Genomic DNA, 24,984 nt, shown 5'->3' on the forward strand with positions numbered 1-24,984 from the left:
AATGAGACCCAGGAATTGAATGGAGTCTTTCTCGAATTCGCATTTCTCTGGTTTCACATAAAGTCCGTGTTTCCTTAAAGTAAATAGTACCTTTTTAACATGGGTCCGGTGGAGTTCCAGAGTGGAGGAAAAAATGAGTATGTCATCTAGGTAGACAATCAGAAAGAGATCCAGGAATTCCCTAAAAATGTCATTAACTAGATGTTGGAAGGTAGCAGGGGCGTTACACAGCCCGAAAGGCATGACCAGGTATTCAAAATGGCCAAACCGCGTTCTGAACGCCGTCTTCCACTCATCTCCTTTCCTAATGCGAACAAGGTTGTAAGCTCCACGGAGATCCAATTTGGTAAAGATCCGAGCTGCCCGGAAACGTTGAAACAGTTCTGGGATAAGAGGTAGAGGATACCGGTTTTTAATAGTAATTTTATTAAGCTCCCGGTAATCTACACAAGGTCTTAGTGTGCCATCCTTTTTTTCGACAAAGAATATCCCGGCCCCTGCTGGTGAGGAGGAGGGGCGGATAAAACCCTTTTCCAAATTTTCGTTAATATAAATCCGGAGGGTTTCCAGCTCCTTCTCAGATAACGGGAATATCCTTCCGAAAGGAATCTCGGCTCCAGGCAGAAGTTCTACAGGGCAATCATAAGGCCTGTGAGGAGGCAGAGCTTCAGCCTTTTTCTTATCAAATACGTCCATGAATTCCTCATAAACTGCGGGGACATTTTCCGGGAGATCATGTACTGGTTGGACGGCCAGGCAAGCAGCAGAAGTATCAGATCCAGGTAGGAAACAATGGTTCAGGCAGTAATTAGACATGAAGGAGATCCTTCTCTTAACCCAATCAATCTGTGGGTTGTGGGCCTGTAGCCAGGGAAGTCCTAAAATAATGGGAAACATTGGTGAGGAAAGGACGTCAAATCGGAGGAATTCCTGGTGAAGAGAATCTGTCGTGGTGAAGATGGGGCACGTCTCTTCAGTAACAGGCCCGGAACTGGGCAAAGAACCATCAGCCAGAAGAATATGGAGTTGCTGTTCCTTAGCTTGCATGGGGACACACAGTCTTTGAGCTAAAGAACGGTCCAGAAAGCAACTACATGCCCCAGAATCAACGATCGCCAGAAGCCGAATCTTCTTTTCTGCTACCTGTAGGGAGACAGGGAGAATAAGATGAGTAGGGGATGACCCAGCGACTTGACAGTTCAGCAGAGGCCGTGAATAGGACTTACTGGGTCTCACAGGACAATTGCGTAGGAAGTGGCCAGATTCCCCACAATAAAGGCAGAGGTTAGCTTGACGGCGACGTTGTCTTTCCTCGGGGGTCAAGGCAGAACGGATTAGACCAATCTGCATGAGTTCTACTTCTGATCCCCCGGAGACAGAAGGCCCAGGATGGGGTGAAGCAGCAAGTGGGACTTTCGGGAGAACCCAGGTAGGTCGGGCCCCTTGAAGGCGCTCTGAGCGTCTCTCCCGCAGGCGCCTGTCCAGTTGGATTGCCAGTGAGATTAGACCTTCCAAAGACGTAGGGGTTTCTACCCGAGCTAACTCGTCCTTAAGGGCTTCAGACAATCCGTGACGGTACTGGTACTTGAGTGCTGGCTCATTCCAGTCTGTATCCGCAGCCCATCTGCGGAAGTCAATGGTATAGTCCTCTACAGGACGTTTATTTTGTTGTAAGGCATGTAGGGCTGATTCAGCCGTAACAGTCCGTTGGGGGTCCTCATATAACTGGGCCATGGCCTGGAAGAAGGAGTCTACAGAGTTCAATGAGGGGCTCTTTTGCTCAAGGAGGTTATGGGCCCAGGTCTGGGGTTCTTCTGACAACAGAGAAATTATGAATCCTACTTTGACAGTCTCTGAAGAGAAGGTTCTGGGCTGAAGGGCTAAATACAAGAGACATGCATTCTTAAAGGATCTGAACCTTCTCCGTTCCCCACGGAAGCGTTCGGGTGTAGGTACCCTGGGTTCAAGTGGGAAAACCATGGCTGCCTGCGCAGGGCCGGCTGGTCCTTGCTGAGTGGAGGTGCCCCCGGAGCTAGCGGGCGTTTGATTGGGGTCGGAAGGAGAGGGTGCGCCAGCTAGGTTCAACACTCGACCCTCTAGTTGAAAATAACCGTCCTGCAGTCTCTGGACCGCCTGTGTTAAAGAGGAGACTTGCTGACAAAGAGCCTCGAGCTGGGAAGCACCTCTGTCGGCCTCTGACATGGCTGGATTGTACTGTCAGATCACTTCTTGGTAGAGGCCGAAATGCTGAGAGGGCTTCCCTTGCAGCTCGGTGCGAATCACCCCTGGAAGTGGGACAGGAGGTGATGCGTCCCAAGGAGCACTGGATGCTTGTGGAGTGCAGGTAAAGGTTCACAAGGATATCCTGGAACAACTTGCAGGGCCTCCAGGGAATCAAGCAATGTGCAGGTAAAAGCCAGGCCGAGGGTCATACACAGGTATCAGTCCAAACAGGTCGCCAAGACAAGGGGATTGAGCAGAAGCAAGTCCGTTGAGCAAGCCGGGATCGGTACACTGGAAGTCAGGCATAGGACAAGAGAGCAAGGATGGTCACACAAGCCGAGGGTCAAACACTGGAGCAGGATCGAAGGGTCAGACGAAGCCGTGGGTCAAAGCCAGGAGAGAGAGCAGACAGGTCAGAAACAAGCCGGGTCAAACTGGAATCCAGGAAGTAGCAATGCACAGGAAACAGGAAGAGCTGAAGACAATCCAGCAATCAGATGGGCTGAGCAGAGTCCTTTTATAGGCCAGTGAATTAGTCTATGGCCTGAGTCCATTGCAGCCATGGGAAGTACTGGCAAATTTGCCAGTTGCAGCACAGCCATTTCACTGACAATGAGTCTATGGCCTGAGTCCATTGCAGCCATTGGAAGTACTGGCGGAGTTGCCAGTTGCAGCATGGCCGTTTCTCTGACAATTCCAGAGATAAAACTATAATTCTACCACTTTATAAAACTCTGGTCCGACCGCATCTGGAGTATTCTGTCCAGTTCTGGTCGCCAGTCCTCAGGAGGGATGTGTTGGAACTGGAGAGAGTCCAGAGAAGGGCAACTAAACTAATTAGGGGATTGGAGGACCTTAATTATGTACAGCGTCTACAATCACTTAATTTCTTTTTCAATATCTCTTTTATTGTAATTTTCCAAAAAAATAATAATACACATACACAAAAAACAAACCAACAAAATATCAACATAAAATGTTACAATAAAATTATTGATCATAACATTTTGCCTCAAAAAAAAAAAAAAAGGGGGGGGAGGAAAGGAGGAAAGGACAGGGAGAGAAATAGGAAAGGGGAACCTTCCATCCAACTCAGTTTAACCGTCAAACAATGGGGTTTCCATATATATATATATATATATATATATATATATACTCATTATCTTCGATCTATCGTCACTAGACGTCAATCTTATAATAAAAGAGAGACCTGTTCCCCATAGCCCATTCACGTTTTACCTCATAATCAATAAATTCATTCCTACTAAGCAATCCTTACATTAACACACATACCTTATCTAATCCATTGTCACCATACATCTTAGATTGTTTAGCCATGGATTCCATCTAACCACAAATATTTTCTTCGCCGAACTTATAGTAGCCATAATTTTTTCCATCTCACATTGCTGATTAAGTAATGTAACAATATCAGATGGAGATGGTATCTCCTGAGATTTCCATCTTCTTGTGATTAAGAGTTTTGCCGCTAATAAAAGATGTAAGACCACTACTCTGTACTTTATAGGTATCTCATGGATATTTAGATGCAAGATCGCCATCTCAGGACTTGAAATTATGTTTTTTTCCACAACTTCTGAGATCATAGAGAATATTTTGTTCCAAAATGCTCTAATCGATTTACACTCCCAAACTATATGTTCACCACACTCTCTCCAACATAATGCTGGAGTTAAGGGGTAAAATTTGGAAAGTTTAGTGGGGGTCAAATACCAAAAATTTAAAGTCTTTTGATATAATTCCCAATGATTGGTACATTTTGAGGAAGCATATGTGGCAGCAAAAGCTTTTAACCAGTTAGTTTCCGGGAAAGATTTCCCCAGTAATCTTTCCCATTTTAGAACAGTAGTGGCTTTAGAATAGGTGTTATGCTTGTTCAATATATCATAAATAACTGAAATACCGTTGGCAGTAGCCAAGGGTGCTTGATACAACTTGTTTATAGAAATTGGTAATTTAACATATGAAGGAAGGCTATTTTTCCGTAGAAAGGAAAATATTTGATAATAGCTCAAAAAAGCTGACGGTGGTATTCTATACTGGTGAACAAAATATTCAAAGGGATGAATCCCTGTTTCATTATACAGATCTTTCAAGCAATTAACCCCCTTTCTCAACCACAATTTTATATCAACATTTGGGATGAAGTACATGAGAACTGACAGGGGAGTAGGGAATTCACATGTCGCCCCATATTCGGTAGGCAAACAAAATACTTCTGCCCACGTTGTATAGGCAGTTTGCACTGTAATAGATTGGATATTGGGAACAACAGCTCCAATCATTACAGCTATCATTGTGGTCCTAAGATTTTCTTTTTGAAAATCTTTTTATTGGGTTTTTCAAAGAAAATGAACAACATACATAAACATATGAAAACCATAATTGTAATGCAACTGACGTACAGTGAAGTACAAAGATAAATGCAAAGATTCAATGTTATTATCACTGCTATTGTTAAGACCCACAATGTAAGATAAACTTTCACAGCCAGATCAACAGCATATTTAGACCGTGTATGCATTTGTGTCCAGGGAAGAATGAGAGGGGACATACATCCGTCACTTGTAACCTCCAGAGTGGCCTACGCCACTGAGAAAGGGCGCCCCATAAGGGAGCATACTGCGCCCCCCCTTCAAACACCACTCCCTCTCCATCCCCCCAGGACCCCAGCAAGCACAACATTACTATCAAGCATTAAGTAGAAGTCATTGGGGACCATGATTCCCTACATATGTAGTCCAAGTGGACCACCTGGAGTGAAATTGTTGCGTTTTAAAGGCCTGTAAGGCCAAAGTCTTCTCATACACACACGACTCCCCCACTATTTGGGCGACCTCCCTCTTAGTCAGGGGGTCGGCACATTTCCACTTACGAGCTATGGACAACCTAGCAGCAAACAAGATATTCTGGACCACCGTCCTAAATTGGGGAGGATATGTGTCAATGTTTATACCCAGAATCGCTTGCTCCACTGACACTTTGTTAAGTATCCCGGTGACTTCTGCTATCAATTTGGAAATAGAGGCCCAGAAGCTCCTCAGGGATACACATGTCCACAATACATGAAGTAGGGTGCCAACCTGACCGCAATGTCTCCAGCACAAATTAGAGGTGTCCGGGTAAAATTTGGCAATGGTATAAGGTGTCTTATACCACCTAAGGTGAATCTTCAACAATCCCTCCCTGAAATTGAAGCATTTGGTATGGGTGAGTGTATGTTTATAGGCTCTCAACCATTGATCCTCCGTGAAAACCTGTCCAACTTCGCCCTCCCACTTCATGTGATAGGTGTTTTTCCGAAAGGTTTTCTTATCATGTAGGGAGGTGTAGAATTTGCCTATACCTTTCGACTGTGTGTTATCTCCAAAGCAGAGAGCATAAGGTCCTAAGATTTTCTTGATTACAATCATCCGCCTCTAATCCCAGCCACAATTTATGCTGCACAGGCGTCCAACAATATTTCATTTGATCTAATACAGATGCTTTATAATATGCAGAAACCCAAGGAACTCCCATCCCTCCATGCCTCCTATGTCTCCTCATAATGAGGGACGCACATCGGGGTGGTTTTCCTTCCCATATAGTTTGATTGAAGCACTTTTGAACAGAGACACAATATTGGGGTGGTAAGGGAATTGCCAACGTACGAAACAAATAAAGTAGTTGTGGAAGTATAATTATTTTTAACATAGCAACTCTGCCTGCTACAGTCAAATCTTGAACCTTAAGTTCTCCAATTTGCCGTGACAAAGTGTCCAGAAAGGGTTTATAATTGTAATCATGAAGTTGGGAAATAGATGAAGTTAAATTAATCCCCAAAAATGGTAAATACGAAGACCATGTAAAGGAAAATTTTCCAGTTATATATTTCTGTACTGACGTGGGAACATTAACACCCATAATCTGTGATTTTGTAATATTTAATTTGTAATATGATACTGCACTAAAATAATTTATCATTTTCTCTACTTCTATTAAAGATGACACTGGATTCGTAATGATTAACATGGCATCATCAGCAAATAAGCTAACCTTTGTTCAACTTCAGCAACTTTCCAGCCTGTTATCTTCACGTTGCTCCTAATACTCTGAGCAAAAGGCTCCATAAGCAACGCAAAGACAACTGGTGAGAGGGGACATCCCTGCCTAGTCCCGATAGTTATCCCAACCGATTTAGATAATATTCCCGATATAAGTATGTTTGCTGTTGGTCTAGAATAAAGAGCAATTATATTTTTTTCTAACCAACCCACAATCCCAAATTTATGCAGCACTGCCTCCAAATACCCCCAATGGATCTTGTCGAACGACTTCTCCGCATCCAAAGAAAGTAGCAGGGAAGGCGTCCGACAGGATCCCATCCGTGTCAGCAGATTCAAAAATCTTCTCGTGCCATCAGGAGCCTGCCGTCCTGGCACAAATCCCACCTGGTCTGCATGTACCAACTGGGGTAAAAACTTCTGCAGTCTACTTGCCAAAAGCTTGGCAAAGATTTTAATATCTGCATTTAATAAGGCAATTGGCCTATAAGATGAAGTGTCCTCAGTATCCCTTTTTTGCTTGGGGATTGTAACAATTAATCCCTTCAACATTTCCGATGGGAATGTACCAGTGGAGGCTGCTAATTCAAATACTCCCCACACATGATAGGATCCTGTCTGTACTGCCGGATGACATTATTCCCAAGTGTTATCAGGATTTATCGGAGGTTTTCCTTGAGAAAAACGCTCAAATGCTACCTCCCCATAGGGACTATGATTGTTGTATCGATCTACTCCCTAATAGCAAGTTGCCTTTCGGACATGTTTATCCTCTCTCACAGGATGAACTCTCTCATCTTAAGGAGTATCTGGATGAGAACTTGGCAAAAGGATTCATCCGACCTTCTACTTCCTCCACTGCTGCTGGGCTCTTCTTCGTCCGCAATAAGGACTCTAGCCTTAGGCCTATCATTGATTTCAGACAATTAAATGCCATCACAATAAAGGATCGTTATCCTTTACCTCTTATTCCTGAACTTATGGAACAGGTGCGTGGGGCTTCTTTCTTTTCAAAATTGGACCTAAAAGGGGCATACAATTTAATTCGAATCCGTAAAGGGGATGAATGGAAGACGGCATTCAGAACCAGATACGGACTGTTTGAGTACCTTTTTAATGCCATTTGGGCTATGTAATGCTCCCACAGCCTTCCAACGGTTTATAAATGAGATATTCCGAGACTTGCTTGATGTTTGTGTGGTAGTATATTTGGACGATATACTTATCTATTCTCATTCCTTACCTGAGCACATAAAACATGTGAGACTTGTGTTGTCAAGACTACTTGCACATAACTTATATGTTAAATCAAAAAAATGTTTGTTTCATAAAGAGGAAGTACTATTCCTAGGATATATTATATCTAAAAGTGGAATCAAAATGGACATGAGCAAAATATCCTGCATTCTGGATTGGCCTGTGCCAACCACTCGCAAAGCATTACAAAGGTTCCTAGGATTCTCTAACTACTATAGGAAATTCATTAAGAACTTCTCTGCTATTGTGAAACCTCTCACACAACTTACAAGCACGAAGAAACCATTTAATTGGTCAAAAGAAGCAAATGGAGCATTCTCTCTGCTGAAATCAAGCTTTACTACTGCCCCCATACTATGCCATCCAGACCCATCCCTTCAATACATCTTGGAGGTAGATGCGTCTAATATGGCAGTAGGAGCAGTTCTCTCACAACGACCAACAAACACCTCACCTCTTCACCCAGTTGCTTTCTTCTCAAAGTCATTAAGTAGCCCCGAGGTGAACTACCCAGTAGGTGAGAAGGAGTTATTAGCCATAAAACTGGCGTTAGAGAATTGGCGACATCTACTTGAGGGCACTCAATTGCCAATTCTGATATATACTGATCACAAAAACCTTCAATACCTTCAAACTAATAGAACTCTTTCCCACCGGCAGGTACGGTGGTCGTTATTCTTTCTGAGATTTAATTTTTTAGTGACTTACACGCCCGCAGACAAAAATAAAAAAGCGCATGCACTCTCACGACTACCCGAGAAAGATTGTACTGAGGTTCCCTCAGTTCCTATAATACCACTTGAACGTATTATCGGAGTCGTTCGCTCCCTGAAGGAGGAGATTTTGCACAGCATAGGATTGGACTCACCTCCACCACAACTAACTACTGACGCAGAAGGCTTCCTCGGCTTCCTACTACAACGATAAATTATACATACCCCCTACTATGCGAACCAAGATCTTAGAATTGTCGCATGATGTACCTATGGCAGGACATATGGGTATGACTAAAACTCTCAATCTACTCACTAGGCAATTTTGGTGGCCAGACATGAAGACAACCGTAAAAAAGTTTGTTTCATCTTGTGATATCTGTGCAAGGTCTAAAATTGACAACACAAAACCATCGGGGTTACTTTGTAGTTTACCGATACCCCAGGTTCCGTGGGAAGTGGTATCCTTAGACTTCATAGTGGAACTACCACCTTCCAAAGGATTAAACACCATCTTGGTGTCAGTGGACCATCTGACCAAGATGGCACATTTCACTCCTATCCGAAAACTACCTTCATCCAAACAAACAGCGGAATTACTTGTGAAATATGTCTTTAAGTTACATGGTATTCCAAAAACACTGCTGTCTGACCGTGGTTCACAATTCATCTCAAAGTTTTGGCTAGCTCTATGTCAGATACTGCGAATAGAGCGTAACCTTACTTCTCCCTACCACCCTCAGACCAACGGACAGACAGAGAGAGTTAACCAGTGCATTGAACAGTACCTGCGTTGCTATACTTCGTATCTACAGGACGATTGGGCAGATCTCCTCCCGCTGGCGGAATTCGCCTAAACGAAAGCGACTCATAGCACTACTAAGCAAAGTCCGTTTTACCTGAATTATGGGTTTCATCCCACACTCCTTCCTCCACGAATCTTGCCATCAAGTAATCCAGTGGCATCTGATTATCTTGCCCAGATAAAGGATTCTCTGGGATTACTCAACAATACCATATCCCATGCTCATAGCCAACAAAAGAAGTACTACGACCTCCGTAGGAAACCCTCTCCCCAATATGCCATTGGGGGATCTTGTTTGGCTTTCTACAAAAAATCTGAGACTAAAAATCCCTAGTAAAAAACTTGGACCTCTATTTCTGGGACCTTTTCCAATAGAGAAGCTTATTGGAAAAGCTGCAGTACAACTCACATTGCCAGTAGACCTCAAGATACATCCTGTCTTCCATGTGTCTCTACTGAAGCCCCATGTTCCTAACCAAGGAATAAGGCCTACTATCTCACCTCCACCTCCTGTACAAGTGGAAGGTGGAGAAGAATTTGAGATAAAAGAAATTTTGGATTCCCGTTTCAATAGAAGAAGACTCCAGTATCTTGTACGATGGAAGAACTATGGGCCCCAAGATGACACCTGGCTGGATACCTCCGATATACATGCCCCTAGACTGATTCGCAATTTCCACTCAAAATATCCAGAAAAAACAGTTCTAGAGGCCTTCCGGAGCCGGCCTTAAGGGGGGGGGGTACTGTAATGTTCTGGTACCTCTGGTACCCTTGTCTCCATATTTCTCCTCTGCTAATTGCGTCCCATCTTGTGTAACAAGGGACGCATATACCTTTAAGACCGGATGACATCATTGCCGAGCGCCGCTATGAGCGGCTATTTCAATCGCCGGTTTGCTCTCACTCATGGCTCGTTCAACCGCCATGGTTGGAGCGTCCCGCTCTCTGAAGTCAGCATACCAGATCTACACGTTCCTGTATCTCGCTACCTGAACCTGTTTTCGGATCCTGTGTCTCGCCACCCGATCACCCCTGGCATGCTGTTTTCACCTTCACCACATGTTCATCGCACCTACTCCTGTGAAGTCGGAGCTGCTGACATTCTCCCTTGCTGAACTGAAGCCGGAAACCTCGCTGGTGATCCGTATCTCGCTACGGGATCACCTCTCTCCAATGGACACTGTTACTACTAACCTATCTAAGTGATAAGTACCCCACAGGGGATTCTTACTAACCAATCTCCTACTGTCATCTACTGCAATTACCAAGACTATCTGTATCTATCTATTCGCTATCATCTGCATAGACTGTTAGCTCTTGGGACTACCTTTAACTATCCTTGCACTAGGTTACCATCTGCACTATACTTGACATCAGAACCTATCTGCTTTACCATCATCTGCAACTCTCCTAATACTACTTCTAGTGCTCACCATACAATAGCCTGTCTCTCATCTATACATCCTCATATATTCTATCCCTCCATTAAACATCTATTAATATATATATGGTATATAACAGGCTGTACACGGTGATGAAGTCCTGAGAGTTGGATATGTTTGTTCAACAGATTCTCTTCAAGGCTACTGAGTGTAATAATTCTGCAGCTGTAAATCCATCCACTAACAAAAACGCATGAACGTTACACATAGTGACAGAGTCTTCTACTGTCACACTATTTATTAATCATTCACAAAAAAAATACATTCTTTAGGAGCTTAGAAAAGGGCTGCATAAACAGCTATTTCTTTCCTTTTCCACAACAAAAAAGGTGATTCCGCCACAAGCATTGCATTGTTTATCCTTTTACTTCCATATGCTGCCACATATACAATATAGTATGTGCCACTGTTTTGTGTTGAGGATGCTCAATTGTGAGCCCAGAGCACTGTGACTGCACTGTCATCGACCGTTACCAGTCACACAGACAATCAATCACAGTCAGTGCCGCTGATAAGGCAGTCCTGCTCTACTGGGCCCAGGCCCCATTAGTAAGACAGGGGGGCCCAGAGCAGCTTTATTGTTCATTTCTGCCTAAATGAATAAATAGATTTTACTAGTTCAAACCCTCACTCCTACTTGCCCACCCAAGCTTAAATTACATTTGCCTGGGCCCCGTCAGGTAAACTGAGGGGGCCTAGGAGGTGGAAACAGAGGGGGGACTTTTTTCCATTTTCGAAGTGTACGCAGATAAAGTCAGTGCTTCTATTCTGCTGCAACCCGGGGGTGTAGGCGGAGTTGGGGGGGGCCCCGTCAGGAGTGCTGTACAGGGCCCCATGATTTCTAACAGCGGCCCTGATCACAGTGATCAAATTATCAAGAAGTCCATGAAATGCCTGCAGAGTTAAGATTTTTTAAGGGGCCAACAGAAAGGGATTAAGCAAAGTTGGTTTGTGCATTCTAATCAAAATCTTCATCTTTTCAGGCAGAAGAGTAATTTCTGTTTTGGCAATCAGAAATATTCATGAGCTTTGATCTGCATGGCCTCCATGTGATCGCCACAATAAAGTAAGCTCAGTAAAAGACCTTTGGCATCCACATCAATCCTTTTTAGGCTAGGAATTTAACTTGGCTTGAGTTAAATATCTTTGTTACTGATGCAGAAACATAGCAAGATAATTCCATAGGTATATAGACCTTTGGCAATAGACACAGACTGTCCTGCCTGTAATTCAAGAGCTGTCCAAAGCAGAAACCAAATGGAAGTGACAGAAGTCCTCTGATCTAAATCTCTAATGATTCCGCTACCTTGATTTAGAAGAAACATGTTGTTTTCATGTAGAGAACCAAAAGTTCACTAAATGCAGAGTCTGAATGCCTTGTGCCATCCACACATTTTTATAATTTCATAGGAACTCAAAACCGAATAGTCTGGACTGTACCCAGAATCTTCCTATCACAAAAGAAAACATTTAAATATATAATCAGATCATCCTTGGTACAACCAGTAGTCCTTGTATATGATTGCTTGTAACCATACCAGTTACATCCTGTCTGCTATGTCTGCTTGACTAGGGCAGGGACAGCATTATGAGATTTGTAAGTTTATATAATTCCCATATAATTTCCACTATCTATTTGCTGCCACTTGTACTTCCTGCATTATTGTAGAGCCATCAGGTTTTGTTATTTCTGCATAGGAACACAGTGGAGTTTAGGCCAGGATTCCTGTTTATATAGGTACTACCTAGTTTGCATTGTCATGCCTGTGCCATTCATGTTTGGCAGGAATGGCCCTAAGGGTCCTTTCACACGGCCGCTCCTTGTGAAAGGTCCGCTGCGGGACTTTTTTTTTTTTTTTTCACGGAGCGGATGACATTAGTGTCATCCGCTCCGTATGCCCACATATCATCCCATCCGTTTGCGGATGATATGCGGACATAATGTAAGTATATGGCACTGCGGATGTCAGCGGATGACACCGCTGACATCCGATTTTCCTTCCTTTCCGTTTTTTACACGGAAGAAAAAATGGGGTTCTGTTTAGTGATGCACCGAAATGAAATTCTTGGCCGAAGCCGAATAATAATGAAATGCTTGGCCGAAGGCCGAAGGCCGAATACCGAACGCGGTGTTTCGCATTTTTTCCATTTATTTTCACACCAGAGCACTGTATCTGTGTTCCAGAGATGTGTGATTTTATGCAGACGTTTGCATACAAGAACACACATAAATGTGCATAAAGGCAACAAACCTCTTGCCTACAACAGTTGAGTCTTAGGAAATATACCTTTAAAAAAAAAAAACACACATGTATAAAAATGCATAGAAGTGCCCATAGCAATACACATAAATGTGCGGAAATGTAATGAAATGCAGGTGCATTTGTGTTGTCCTCTGTTAATGAAATGGGCCCTGAGCCTAGATTAACATTGATGCAGTCTGGGATTTGCAGTGATTTCTGTGCACTTAGTGCCGGTTCACACTGATGCGATGCGAGAAGGCTGCGAATTCGCAGCCTGTTCCCGCATCGCACACGCACCCCAGGCAGTTCACACTGCCATATGCGATCCGCTGGGGGTGTCAATGTAATCTTAACGACACCCCCAGTTTGATCGCATATCGCAGTGCGATCGTGCAGTTCGCACAGGATCGGATCGCACAAGTGTGAACCGCTGTGCGATCCGATCCTGATGCGGCAGCAAAAATGCCTCCTGTGCGTGTTTGCTGCGGGTGCGATGCGAATTTAGCCATACAAACTGTATGGCTAAACTCGCACCGCACAGCTGATCGCATGTCATGTCGGAGCAGTGCGCTCCGACATGACATGCGAACACCGCACACGCAGTAGTGTGAACCGGGGCTAAGTATTAGTAGTTCCCCACACTGCTTTACAATCACACTCCAGTCAGTGACTGTCTATGCTGCCTGGCAGAGGTGCACAAACTGCACAAATCCCAAAAATGGCTGGGCATAATGGCAAATTATTTGGTAGATAAGACATAACAGGAAAATGAATAATAGGTGTCATCATAGTATGAACCGCTATCGAGTCATCATAAACTAACTCACCGGCGGTCCGGTGTCACTGTGTCTTGCCGTGGTGCTGTCACGTGGTGCCTGAAGCTGCTCCGCCGAGTCCGACTCCGCTGCTCTCGTGCGCTGGCTCCGCCTCCGCCCCACAAGCCCATCCACCCACACTGCTCCAAACCAACTGGCAGCCGCTCGCCTTGGCTCGGCCAGTAGCAGACAGTGTGGGTGACCGTGACAGACAGCAGGAGGAGCCGATGAGACACAGATACGGCGGCCCAGACCAGTCAGAATACACGGTGCACCCACCACGACGATATCGGGCCATGTTAATAACCGCGATACCGTGATAGCGGCAATAAATTTGTTTGGCAAAATTTATTCAGCCTATTTACTTATTCGGCCGAACACCGAAAGTGCTTTTTTGGCTATTTTCGGCCGAATAATTTCGGCCGCCGAACATTCGGTGCATCCCTAGTTCTGTTCCATTCGAAAAAACGGAACAGAACTGAAAGGAGGAAAATCGAATGTCAGCGGATGGTATTCCGCTGACATCCGCAGTGCCATTCACTTACATTATGTCCGCAAATCATCCGCAAACGGATGGGATGATTTGCGGACACACGGAGCGGCCGTGTGAAAGGACCCTATGGGCTCTTTCACACGGGCTTTCCGTATGTCCGCAAATCATCCTATTTTTTTGCGGATGATTTGCGGACATAATGTAAGTCTATGGCATTGCGGATGTCAGCGGAATACCATCCGCTGACATCTGATTTCCTTCCTTTCAGTTCTGTTCCGTTTTTTCGAACGGAACAGAACCCTATTTTTCCTCCGTTCAAAAAACGGAAAGGAAGGAAAATCGGATGTCAGCGGTGTCATCCGCTGACATCCGCAATCCCCATAGATTTACATTAGGTCCGCATATCATCCGCAAACGGATGGGATGATATGCGGACCTACGGAGCGGATGACAGAAATGTCATCCGCTCCGTGAAAAAAAAAAAAAGGACCGCAGCGGAGCTCTCACACGGAAAGCCCGTGTGAAAGAGCCCTAAGGAAAAATAAATGAAAACAAAAAACTATACTAAACAAATGTAAACACTATTAATAAAAACAAACAAAAGAAAAACAAATAAAAGACCTACTACCTCCATGTGGAGAACCACTGCCTGTCTCTTTAGACATGCGCAAATTTAATTCCTCTATTTTGTGGGATTGTGAAGGGCAATTCAACTGTACCATTAGAGCATTAAATATAAATAGTGCTATAATGCTTAAAATATTTCTGTATTTTATTCCACATGTTAAAAAAAAACTCCCAAGAAAGAAAATATGGAGTATACATCACAAAACAATAAAGACATATACAAACAAGATCCTCATAGAAAAACTAGAGCAATGTCGGTAATATGTAACAAATGTAGGAGATCCAAAGTGATAATTCCAGCTATTCATTGATGGCTTTGCATCATACTTGCACATCAGGTACATTGGATGCTATTCAGAGCAGGAAACTTCCAATGTGTTTCAAACATTCAACTTTTTCCTTCATCAGGAATTATATACCACTCTGTAATCATAAATGGCCATAATTGAGTCTAAATCCATCCAGTATACAAACATAACATGATAATATACAATCATGTGTAACAGACACTTACATCATAAAGATCATTGAGTCAAAGCATTGCCGCAATGCATCCTGGGATGGGCAATAAATCTTAAGGGAACATGTGACAGGGTGTCTTTTGGCAGGAGTAAAGTCCCAGGAGGAGGTGGATGGCTGTCTCTCCTTCTGCAAGTGTGAGGAAGGTGGTCTTAGGCAGTCGGCCTAGTGAACCAGGTGTGGAGCTGAGCTGCAGAGGATCCAGAGTGCTGACAAGTGGAGCTGCTGGCAGAATCATCTTGGGAAAAACAGTATTGTGAGTACCTAAGGGTCTGCCTAGAAGAGGGGACCACTCCAGAGAAGTCAGGGGATCAAGGAGCCAGCTCACACAAGGAGTGTATCAGTAAAGAGGGTGCCGTGTAGTTGACCCTGAAGATTAGGAACAAAGGGGGTGCCAGGAAGGGCCCTGAAGTTGTTCTGCAGCACAGTCCAGTTTACCTCAGGATACAGTGTACCCCAGAAAGCTAATTCAAATATACTTCACAGCTAAGGGCAAAGTGATACAGCGGCCTAGCCATGACTAGCGTTACTCGGCGTCACTCAGTTTTACTCAGCAGAAATGACACTTTGCTACAATGTAAAGTAGTGAGTGTACAGCTTGTATAACAGTGTAAATTTGCTGTCCCCTCAAAATAACTCAACACACAGCCATTAATGTCTAAACCGCTGGCAACAAAAGTGAGTACACCACAAAGTTAAAATGTCCAAATTGGGCCCAATTAGCCATTTTCCCTGCCCATCATGTAAATCATTAGTGTTACAAGGTCTCAGGTGTGAATGGGGAGCAGCTGTGTTAAATTTGGTGTTATCGCTCTCACTCTATCATACTGGTCACTGGAAGTTTAACTTGGCACCTCATAGCAAAGAACTCTTTGAGGATCTGAAAAAAAGAATTGTTGCTCTACATAAAGATGGCCTAGGCTGTAAGAAGATTGCTAAGACACAAACTGAGCTATAGCACGGTGGCTAAGACCATACAGTGGTTTAACAGAACAGGCCTCGCCATGGTCGACCAAAGAAGTACAGTACACGTGCTCTGCGTCATATCCAGAGGTTGTCTTTGGGAAATAGGTGTGCAAGCATTACTGCAGAGGTTGAAGGGGTGAGGGGGTCAGCCTGTTAGTGCTCAGACCATACGCTGCACACTGCATCAAATTGGTCTGCGTCCCAGAAGGAAGCCTCTTCTAAAGATGATGCACAAGAAAATACGCAAACAGTTTGCTGAAGACAAGCAGACTAGGGACATGGATTACTGGAACTGTGTCCTGTGGTCAGATGAGACAAAGATAAATGTATTTGGTTCAGATGGTGTCAAGCGTGTGTGGCAGCAACCAGGAGAGGAGTACAAAGACAAGTGTGTCTTGCCTACAAGCATGGTGGTGGGAGTCTCATGGTCTGGGGTTCTATGAGTGCTGCTGGCACTGGGGAGCTACAGTTCATGGAGGGAATCATGAATGCCAGCATGTACTGAGACATACTGAAGCAAAGCATGATCCCCTCCCTTCGTAGACTGGGCAGTATTCCAACATGATAATGACCCCAAACACATCTCCAAGATGACCACTGCTAAAAAAAAGCTGAGGGTAAAGGTGATGGACTGGCCAAGCATATCTCCAGACCTAAACCCCATTGAGCATCTGCTAGGCATCCTCAAACGGAAGGTGGAGGAGCGCAAGGTCTCTAACATCCACCAGCTCCGTGATGTTGTCATGGAGGAGTGGAAGAGGACTCCAGTGGCAACCTGTGAAGCTCTGGTGAACTCCATGCCCAAGAAGGTTAAGGCAGTGCTGGAAAATAAAGGTGGATACACAAAATATTGACACTTTGGGACAAATTTGGACATTTTCACTTAGGGGTGTACTCACTTTTGTTGCCAGTGGTTTAGACATTATTGGCTGTGTGTTGAGTTATTTTGAGGAGACAGCAAATTTACACTGTTATACAAGCTGTACACTCACTACTATACATTGTAACAAATTGTAATTTCTTCAGTGTTGTCACATAAAAAGATATAATAAAATATTTAAAAAAATATGAAGGGTGTACTCACTTTTGTGAGATACAGTATGTTACATATTACCGACCTTGCTCTAGTTTTTCTATGAGAATCTTGTTTGTATATGTCTTTACTGTTTTGTGATGTATACTCATTTTCTTTCTTGGGATTTTTTTTAACATGTGGAATAAAATACAGAAATATTTCAAGCATTATAGCACTATTTATATTTAATGCTCCAATGGTACAGTTTAATTGCCCTTCACAATCCCACAAAATAGAGGAATTCAATTTGCAGATATTATTTGGGATGATGGCAATTACACCTTTGGTTATGCAAGCTTTCTTCTGTCACTTTAGACATAACTGTCCCTTTTTTTAATAAAGGCAAGGGCAGGCAGCCTATGGCCATTAGATTTTACACTGAACACTGATGCTGCCTGCCTTTTCCCCTGGCCACATTATTTTCTCCCTCTATTTCAGGGGTCGGGAACCTTTTTGGCTGAGAGAGCCATGAACACCACATATTTTCAAATGTAATTCCGTGAGAGCCATACACTATATTTCAGGGGCCGGGAACCTTTATTTAATATTCATATTCATGGGCCGCAGCTATACAGTGAGTAGATGGAGCCGTGTGAAAGTGCCTGTAGTCCGGTCGGGAAGAGAGCAGAGCAGGCAGGTATGCAATGAGGTCGGAGTGGTGAAGCGCCTGCAGGCCTGCGAGTAATGGAGGTGAGTATAGGTCCTGAGAAAATTGCGGCCGGCCGCTGAAGGCTTCAGAAGTGAATGTGAGAGGCAGCTCCCACAGGTCCCCAGGGTGTCAGAGGGGAAGGAGATCGTGTCTGTCAGGGCACAGGGAGCGGATGGCAGGTCTCCTTACCGAGCGGTGAATGCCAAGGTCCTCAGATGCACAGCACGCGTCCGTAGTGCGGCAATCCGGTCACCCAGAGATGAACTGAGGGTAGCGGTGGGTAGCCCACAAAGTGTACCATCGATGGGTACAGAAATCTCCTTGGCACCGGGCACAGCTACGCGGATGGCACTGGATTGAGTGGAAGACGCAGCGGAGCTCTGGGACTACACGTCCAGCGTGGCTCGCGTCCGGACACGCCCCCCTTTATTAAAGATTTATCTGTGAGCCAGATGCAGCCATCAAAAGAGCCACGTCTGGCTCGCGAGCCATAGGTTCCCTACCCCTGCTCTATTTGCTGCTCCCTGCTCTTCCTCCTGTGTTGCAGAAGGGACAGTTTATGGCTGTAGGTTATTCCCCTGCAGCTATTGCTCCAGTGCGGGGAATCTAGTCACCCCAACTCTCCTTCTCCTCACCAGCAACCCATACCCTTCTCTTTCTGTGCAAAATGTTGGCAGATTATTACCTGACACTGTGATGTAGCACAGACCACAAACATACACATTGTTTGGTAAAGCTGTGTTGTTGAAGCTGACACGGTTGTGAAGATCGTACTGTTCCATAACACTACATATAGCTTAAAGGCATCCCCCAAACAGGTATAGTAATTGAATGAATTAATTTATGTATTTCTTATGATGCCCCCCACTTGCACTGTTATACAGTATGTTCCATTTGGTAGTGCCCAGCAAGCCGTGTCCCCAGCCTACTGTGTCCCATATGGTTGTGACCAACTTCCCACTATCCAGAATTAAGAAAGAACAAGCCTTGACTTCAGATATATTTTAAGAATGCTGCATAGCCCTCATTAAAGCTTGGATTTTTGGATAAAAAAAAACATCTTTGCACTGGGGCCCTTGCACTTGCAAGGGTATGATTTTTTTTCTGCTGCCTTAACTGGGGCTTTAAATCTCTTATATTTAGACCTTTACCTTAAATAAATGACACATTCTAATATTACATCATCTTATAGAGATAGCACAGCAAAACCGGAGGAAAGATTGAATGTTATCTCTGGAATTCATCTCCATTCTCTCAAAATGTAATATAGAGTGTATTAAAAGTGCATGTGCAGTTTTTCAGTTTTATAGTCTGCAACTACAAAGCACAGCCTAAAGCCTTCCATATGAAAATATGTTCACCGCCTGTGCTAACTTTTCCTTTTCAGATTACTTAACAGTGAGGGTTATGGATATTCCAGACATGGCTTCTTCTACTTTCACCAACTGGAGAAAATTCTAATTGCTCCAATATTAATATAGCAAGCTGCAGGTTGCAAACAGTAAAAGCACAGCATAAGGGATTTTGCACACCGACACCAATAAAAGCATTGTTTTTCGGGGCCCCAGGCATTCATTTTTTTATTGATCTTAATGCAGCCCATTGCTTTCTATGGATCCATGTATGCAGCCACATAAATGTCAGTAAACTAGCGACATCTTCAGATCTGGAAAATAAAATAAATAAATCAGTCTTTTTTGTGCGTACGTGTTATTGCACCCTAGGAGATACATGTAAAGTCCCAAACCTTGTTGTACTTTCTTTTTTTCTTTTTTTTTTTATCTAAACAAAATGTTTATTAAAGATATAGCACCATTACATTGCCAGCAGTACATGCCAATACACAGTTAAATCAGAAACACATTATACAACATTTTCTTGTCACACATCACAGACAAAAGAAAAGCCATCATTCAGTACTCATTTTTGGAGTCAACATGCACACATTTTTAAATTGTATTGCCAATATACATATTGGGGCATTCAATTGCATTTAGGCATTAAGACCAAGTAGCCTTTCCACCACTAGATCCACCGGGGCAAGCCCGGGTTATTCAACCATGATGCCCAAAGTTTTTCAAATTTGGATGCAATACCCCTATGCTGGTATATGACTTTCTCCATTCTCAGCACACTGCCCACTGTATTGATCCATTCTCCTAATGTTGGAGGGTCTTCTGACTTTCAGTGTACCATAATCAATCTTCTTGCCTGAAACAAGACTCTACGGACAGCCTCTTTCGTATACACATCCCAGTCACACTCTCCCAGCATTCCCATCAGGCATGCCTCAGGAGCCAGCCTTAGAGTCACATGGAACACTGTGTTAATTGTTTGTACCATTCCCGCCCAATAGGGGTGCAGCTTGGGGCATCTCCATAGTAGGTGGATTAGGTCTCCGTGATCTCTCTGACATCTTGTGCAAACAGGATCAATTTGAAGACCCATCAAGTATAATCTATGGGGAGTATAATATACCCTCAATATTATGTAGAGTTGGGTCAATCTTTGAGTTACATTTAGCGAGCGGGAAAGCCTCCTCCCATTGCTCATTATCCATTAGACCTATATCCCTTTCCCATCTCTCCATCACTCTCAGGTGGTGCTGCCTTGAATAAAATTGTAAAAGCATTATATAGCTTTGTGATATGAAACCCTTGGAGGATTTAGCATCCCGCGCAATCCCGAAGATTGGGGTTGAGGACAAAATCCATTCTGATGATTTGCTTTGTGCTTTGACCGCGTGCTGCAGCTGCATGTACAGAAATCGCATGGAGGATGGCAAGTTGTAACTGATCTGGAGGTCCGTGAATGACAAGAGCACCCCGTTATGAAAAATGTACTTAAGGTGTGTAACGCCATATTCCCTCCACCTAGCCCCCGATTGCAGCTTGGCTATCTCCAAATTGGTATTATTTAGCCAAATAGGACTGAACTTAGTATAAACCCTCGCTCCCTGCAGATATTTAATTTTATTCCATATTTTTTGGATGAGATTGTATGTTGGGTAGAGTTTATGTGGCTTTTCAAAAGATTGTGCCTCCAATGCCTGCGAAACAGGACCTCTGCAGATAGTATACCTCATCACCACTAAAGAGGAGCTAACCTCTGTACCATCTATTTATTCTTCTGTGTTCATAGTCCCTATCAAGTGCTGTAGTTGAGCTGCCAAGCAATACAGCCATGGGTTGGGCAGAGCAAGCCTTCCCTCACCTTTGGGCCTCGGTAAGTGTTCTAGTTTTATTCTGGGAGTACGATTTTTCCTGATCAAAGCACGAAAAAGGGAATTAATTATCCTGAAGATTTTTAAGGGGATCACCATAGGGGTATTGTGGAGCAGGTAGAGCAACTGCGGCATGAGCACCATTTTTATCAGATTCACCCAACCTGCTACCGACAAATACAGAGAGTTCCATATTTTGATCCAGTCCCTGAACCTCTGAAGGAGAGGGTTCATGTTCTGTCTACAAAAATCTGGATCTCCAGGTACCTAACCTGGATCCCCAGGTACCTAAAGTGGTTAGTAATAGGAATATGACACAAAGGCATTATAGGCTGCGTTTCATTCCCATCCAGTAACATTAAAGCTGACTTCGACCAATTAATTTGGAGACCTGAGAATTTTCCGAATTCTATGATCGTAATCATGACTTCCTTAAGGGAGGCATCCTTGTCACCCAGCATAAGCAATGTGCCATCAGTATATAGCATCGCCGTCTCCTGTATATTTCCATAACGAAAACCCTCTATATCTGGATGGGACCTCATTTAAATCGCCAAGGGCTTAATCGCCAATGCAAAAAGGAGGGGCGATAAAGGGCAACCTTGCCTCGTTCCCATCCCCAAGCCAAAGTATTGTGACAAGTTACCAAATACCCTAATAGCAGCCTGTGGTTTAGCATAGAGAAGACGTACCCAGGATATATATGTTAATCTAAACCCAAATTTCTCCATTACCGCCCATAGGTATTCCCAATCTACACGATCAAATGCCTTTGCGGCGTCTAGTGATAGCAGTGCTCTATAACCAGTATTATCTGGCGGGGATCATATTCGCCTTGTACATAGAAGGGTGAAAAACACCCCTATCTAGTGACTCGTTAAAGACTGTCAGCAACCTTGGGAGCGCCACTGCAGAGTATTGTTTTTAACTTCCATAGGGATACCATCCTCCCCGGGCACCTTACAATTGGGAAAAGAACATATCGCCTCCTGGAGTTCCTCTATAGTGAGCGGTGCATCTAGCCTTTGCTTCTGGGTATCTGTGAGTCTGGGGAAGGGTATTCTTAACAAGTATTGTCTCAGCGCCTCAGGCATATAGGGGGTATTCGGAAGGTAAAGGGTTTCATAAAAAACTTGCCAGTTCCCTCATAATCTTCATTGGTGCTCTCACCATGGGCTCTGCTTGGGATTTTTCAGTCTTTTCCCCCTCCTCAAAAAATGCCTGTCTGGAAAAGAATCTCTTCTTCTCCGCTGACGAGGTCAGCAGGCACCCATAAGCTGATTGAGACGCCTGCCAATCCCCCTACCCGTGTCAGAAGGATTTGCTATGTATGTTGTTCCAACTCCTGCACCCTAGATTCCACTTCTGCTTTTAAACCTGTGGAGACCCTTTTCATCTTGGTTATTTCTACTATCAGCAATCCCCTCAAGTAAGCTTTAAAAAGCGCCCACTGAATTGCACTAGAACCAGTTGGTTCCTGGAATGAGTGGAACTCACATAGATTAATCTCGATACTTTCATGGGAACAGAATAGCTTCAACCAGAACATATTAAATGTCCACAGGGCTTTGGATAATGTACTATATGGGGCCACCTTAAGGTATATTACCAGGGAAGAGTGCTCAGACACACTGCGAGGCCTATAAATTGCATCAGATACATACGGGAGTAAAGACGGGGTACTCATTCCAAGATCAATTCTGGATAGGGTACCATGAGTCTTAGAAAAGCATGAAAATTGTCTAGCTTTTGGATTCCTAATTCTCCAGACATCCACCCAGCCTACTTCCCATGCCAACCCCACCAGGGTGGTACCCCTAGATGGAGGAAAGGCCTGAGGAGTCGGGTGTCTATCCAGAGCGGGATCCATAAAACAGCTGAAATCCCCATCCACTAGCAATGGGACATATCGTCCAGATATGTGACGAGAAGCCGGAGCACCGCCAAAATGCATTGTAAAATACCAATACGACAGTGTACAAAAACATAGCCGCAATATATTGTCCCCACAGCCAGAGAACTTTATACTTTGAATAGGATGAAAGCACTAAACAGTAAAGGTGAGGCATACCTTGTCATCGGGCAGCCGATCAGAAATTCCCAGTTCAGTCTCCCTCCACCTCTTCACCTTGATATTGAATGATTTGCTCATTCCGGTCCACCCAAGCTGCCGCATCTCTTGCAGATTTGAAGAATTGTACCTGACCTTGTGTTGTAAAGCGGAGCTTTGCTGGGTACAGCATACCATACGGTAGTTGCAAAATTCTTAAATGTCTCTTGACATCCCTGAAATTAGCTCTGCGTCGTTGGACCTCCACTGAAAAATCTGGATAAAGGGACACCCTGGTACCCATAAATTGAACATTACCTCTATCTCTCGCTTGTCCCAACACCGCTTCATGGTCCCTGTAGTGCAGTATTCTTGCCAGCATAGACCTGGGGGTACCCCCAGGCAAAGGCGGGTGAGGTGGCACTCTGTGGGCCCTCTCCACCGCAAAGAATGGCAAGAAGGCCTCTTTGCCAAATACCTCCACAAGACATTTCTCCACAAACGCTGTGGGGTCTCTCCCTTCAGCTCGCACGGGGAGGCCCACTATGCACACGTTATTTCTGCGGAGGCGGATTTCCATATCCTCAACTCTATCATTTGCCTCTTTTGCCAGCTAATAAGCAGACTTAGTGTCCCGAGTGAGGGAAGGCAGCTGATCTCCAATGTCGCTAACGTGGCTTTCCACCGCTGTGGTTCTCTCCCGGATCTTCTGTAAATCCTGGCGTAGTAGGGAGACATCCTCCCTTAGACCCCCAAATTGATCCTTCAATATATTGACAGATGCAGTGCAATTATTTACTGTTCTGAGTAAGTCTGCCAGTTTAGGCTGTTCCTGCTCTGCCCCCTCACTATCTTGCAAGGATAGGGATTGTGAAGCTGCAGACAGGGAGTCAAAGTCAGTCGCAGATAAGGATGCCTGATCCTGCTCCCTCATCGCTGGTTCTGGAGGGCCCCCTGAAGCATCCATCCGCTGTGTCCCCAGGGCTCCTGACAGCTTCTGAGTGAAGTACAGCATGTCACTGGGGGGATCCTTACCCTGACTCTGCAGGGACTTTTGTGGTTTCATGCTTGCATTCTTCCCCTTCTCTTTCTCCGTGCTGCGTGGTGTCCCCTTCAGCAAGGCCACGGTGGCACCATCTTCACAGTCGAGAACCGGCGCTTCGTTCTGCCCCTTGCGTGTCATCCCTCGAGTGTGGATGGCTGGCGGGGTGTCCACCATGATGTCCAGGGATGGATCAAGCTTTGTGAACCAGAATATTGCCGGCCGGTCTGCAGTCCCAGAATGTCAATAGCAGAATATCAGTCAGTATAATTGGAAGTGATAGTAGTTCTCCTAAGTTGACAATGTAAAGTGACCGGTGCTCCCACACTCACAAAAAAGCAGTCCCCTAAAGGGGGTCTCAGGCCTTTCAACAATATGGTGATGTCCGGATCTCTTACCCCTCGGTCAGCTCTCATCGGGTTTGCCTCGTTAGTAAGGAAAGACAATACCAATAGCCCATAGTGTACCAGTAACATATAATTTATTAAAATAACATATCCACTTACTATAGAGACAGCGGTAGTCAGCATCAATATTCTGTCCAGGATATCTGGGTTCCATGCATTCCACAGCCTGTTACCGGACGTTGCTGGGAGTGACGCAATGACACTCAAAGCTCCTCCCTACGCGTTTCGTCAGAGTGACGTCATCAGGAGCGGGCATTATTCAGCAGGTAACAGACTTCAAATTTCATAATAAATCGGAAGCAGTATTACTCCACCTCACGCTTATGTCCCAGAAGAGATATAAGAAATCACTAGTAATTCCCATACTGAAG

General features: G+C 44.3%; 1 protein-coding gene and 1 pseudogene across 2 annotated transcripts in view; both read right to left on the minus strand.

The window, feature by feature from the left end:
- OLFML2A (olfactomedin like 2A) overlaps nt 1-24,984 on the minus strand; it is a 367,694-nt gene that overhangs the window by 154,306 nt on the left and 188,404 nt on the right. The gene's annotated exons all lie outside the window — the stretch shown is intronic.
- Nucleotides 19,917-20,976, minus strand: LOC309559852 (annotated as a pseudogene). Its single transcript has one exon. The product of its transcript is annotated as an uncharacterized misc_RNA (transcript).

Source organism: Pelophylax lessonae, assembly GCF_965119305.1.
Source record: "Pelophylax lessonae genome assembly, chromosome: 7".
Classification (NCBI taxonomy): Eukaryota; Metazoa; Chordata; class Amphibia; order Anura; family Ranidae; genus Pelophylax; species Pelophylax lessonae.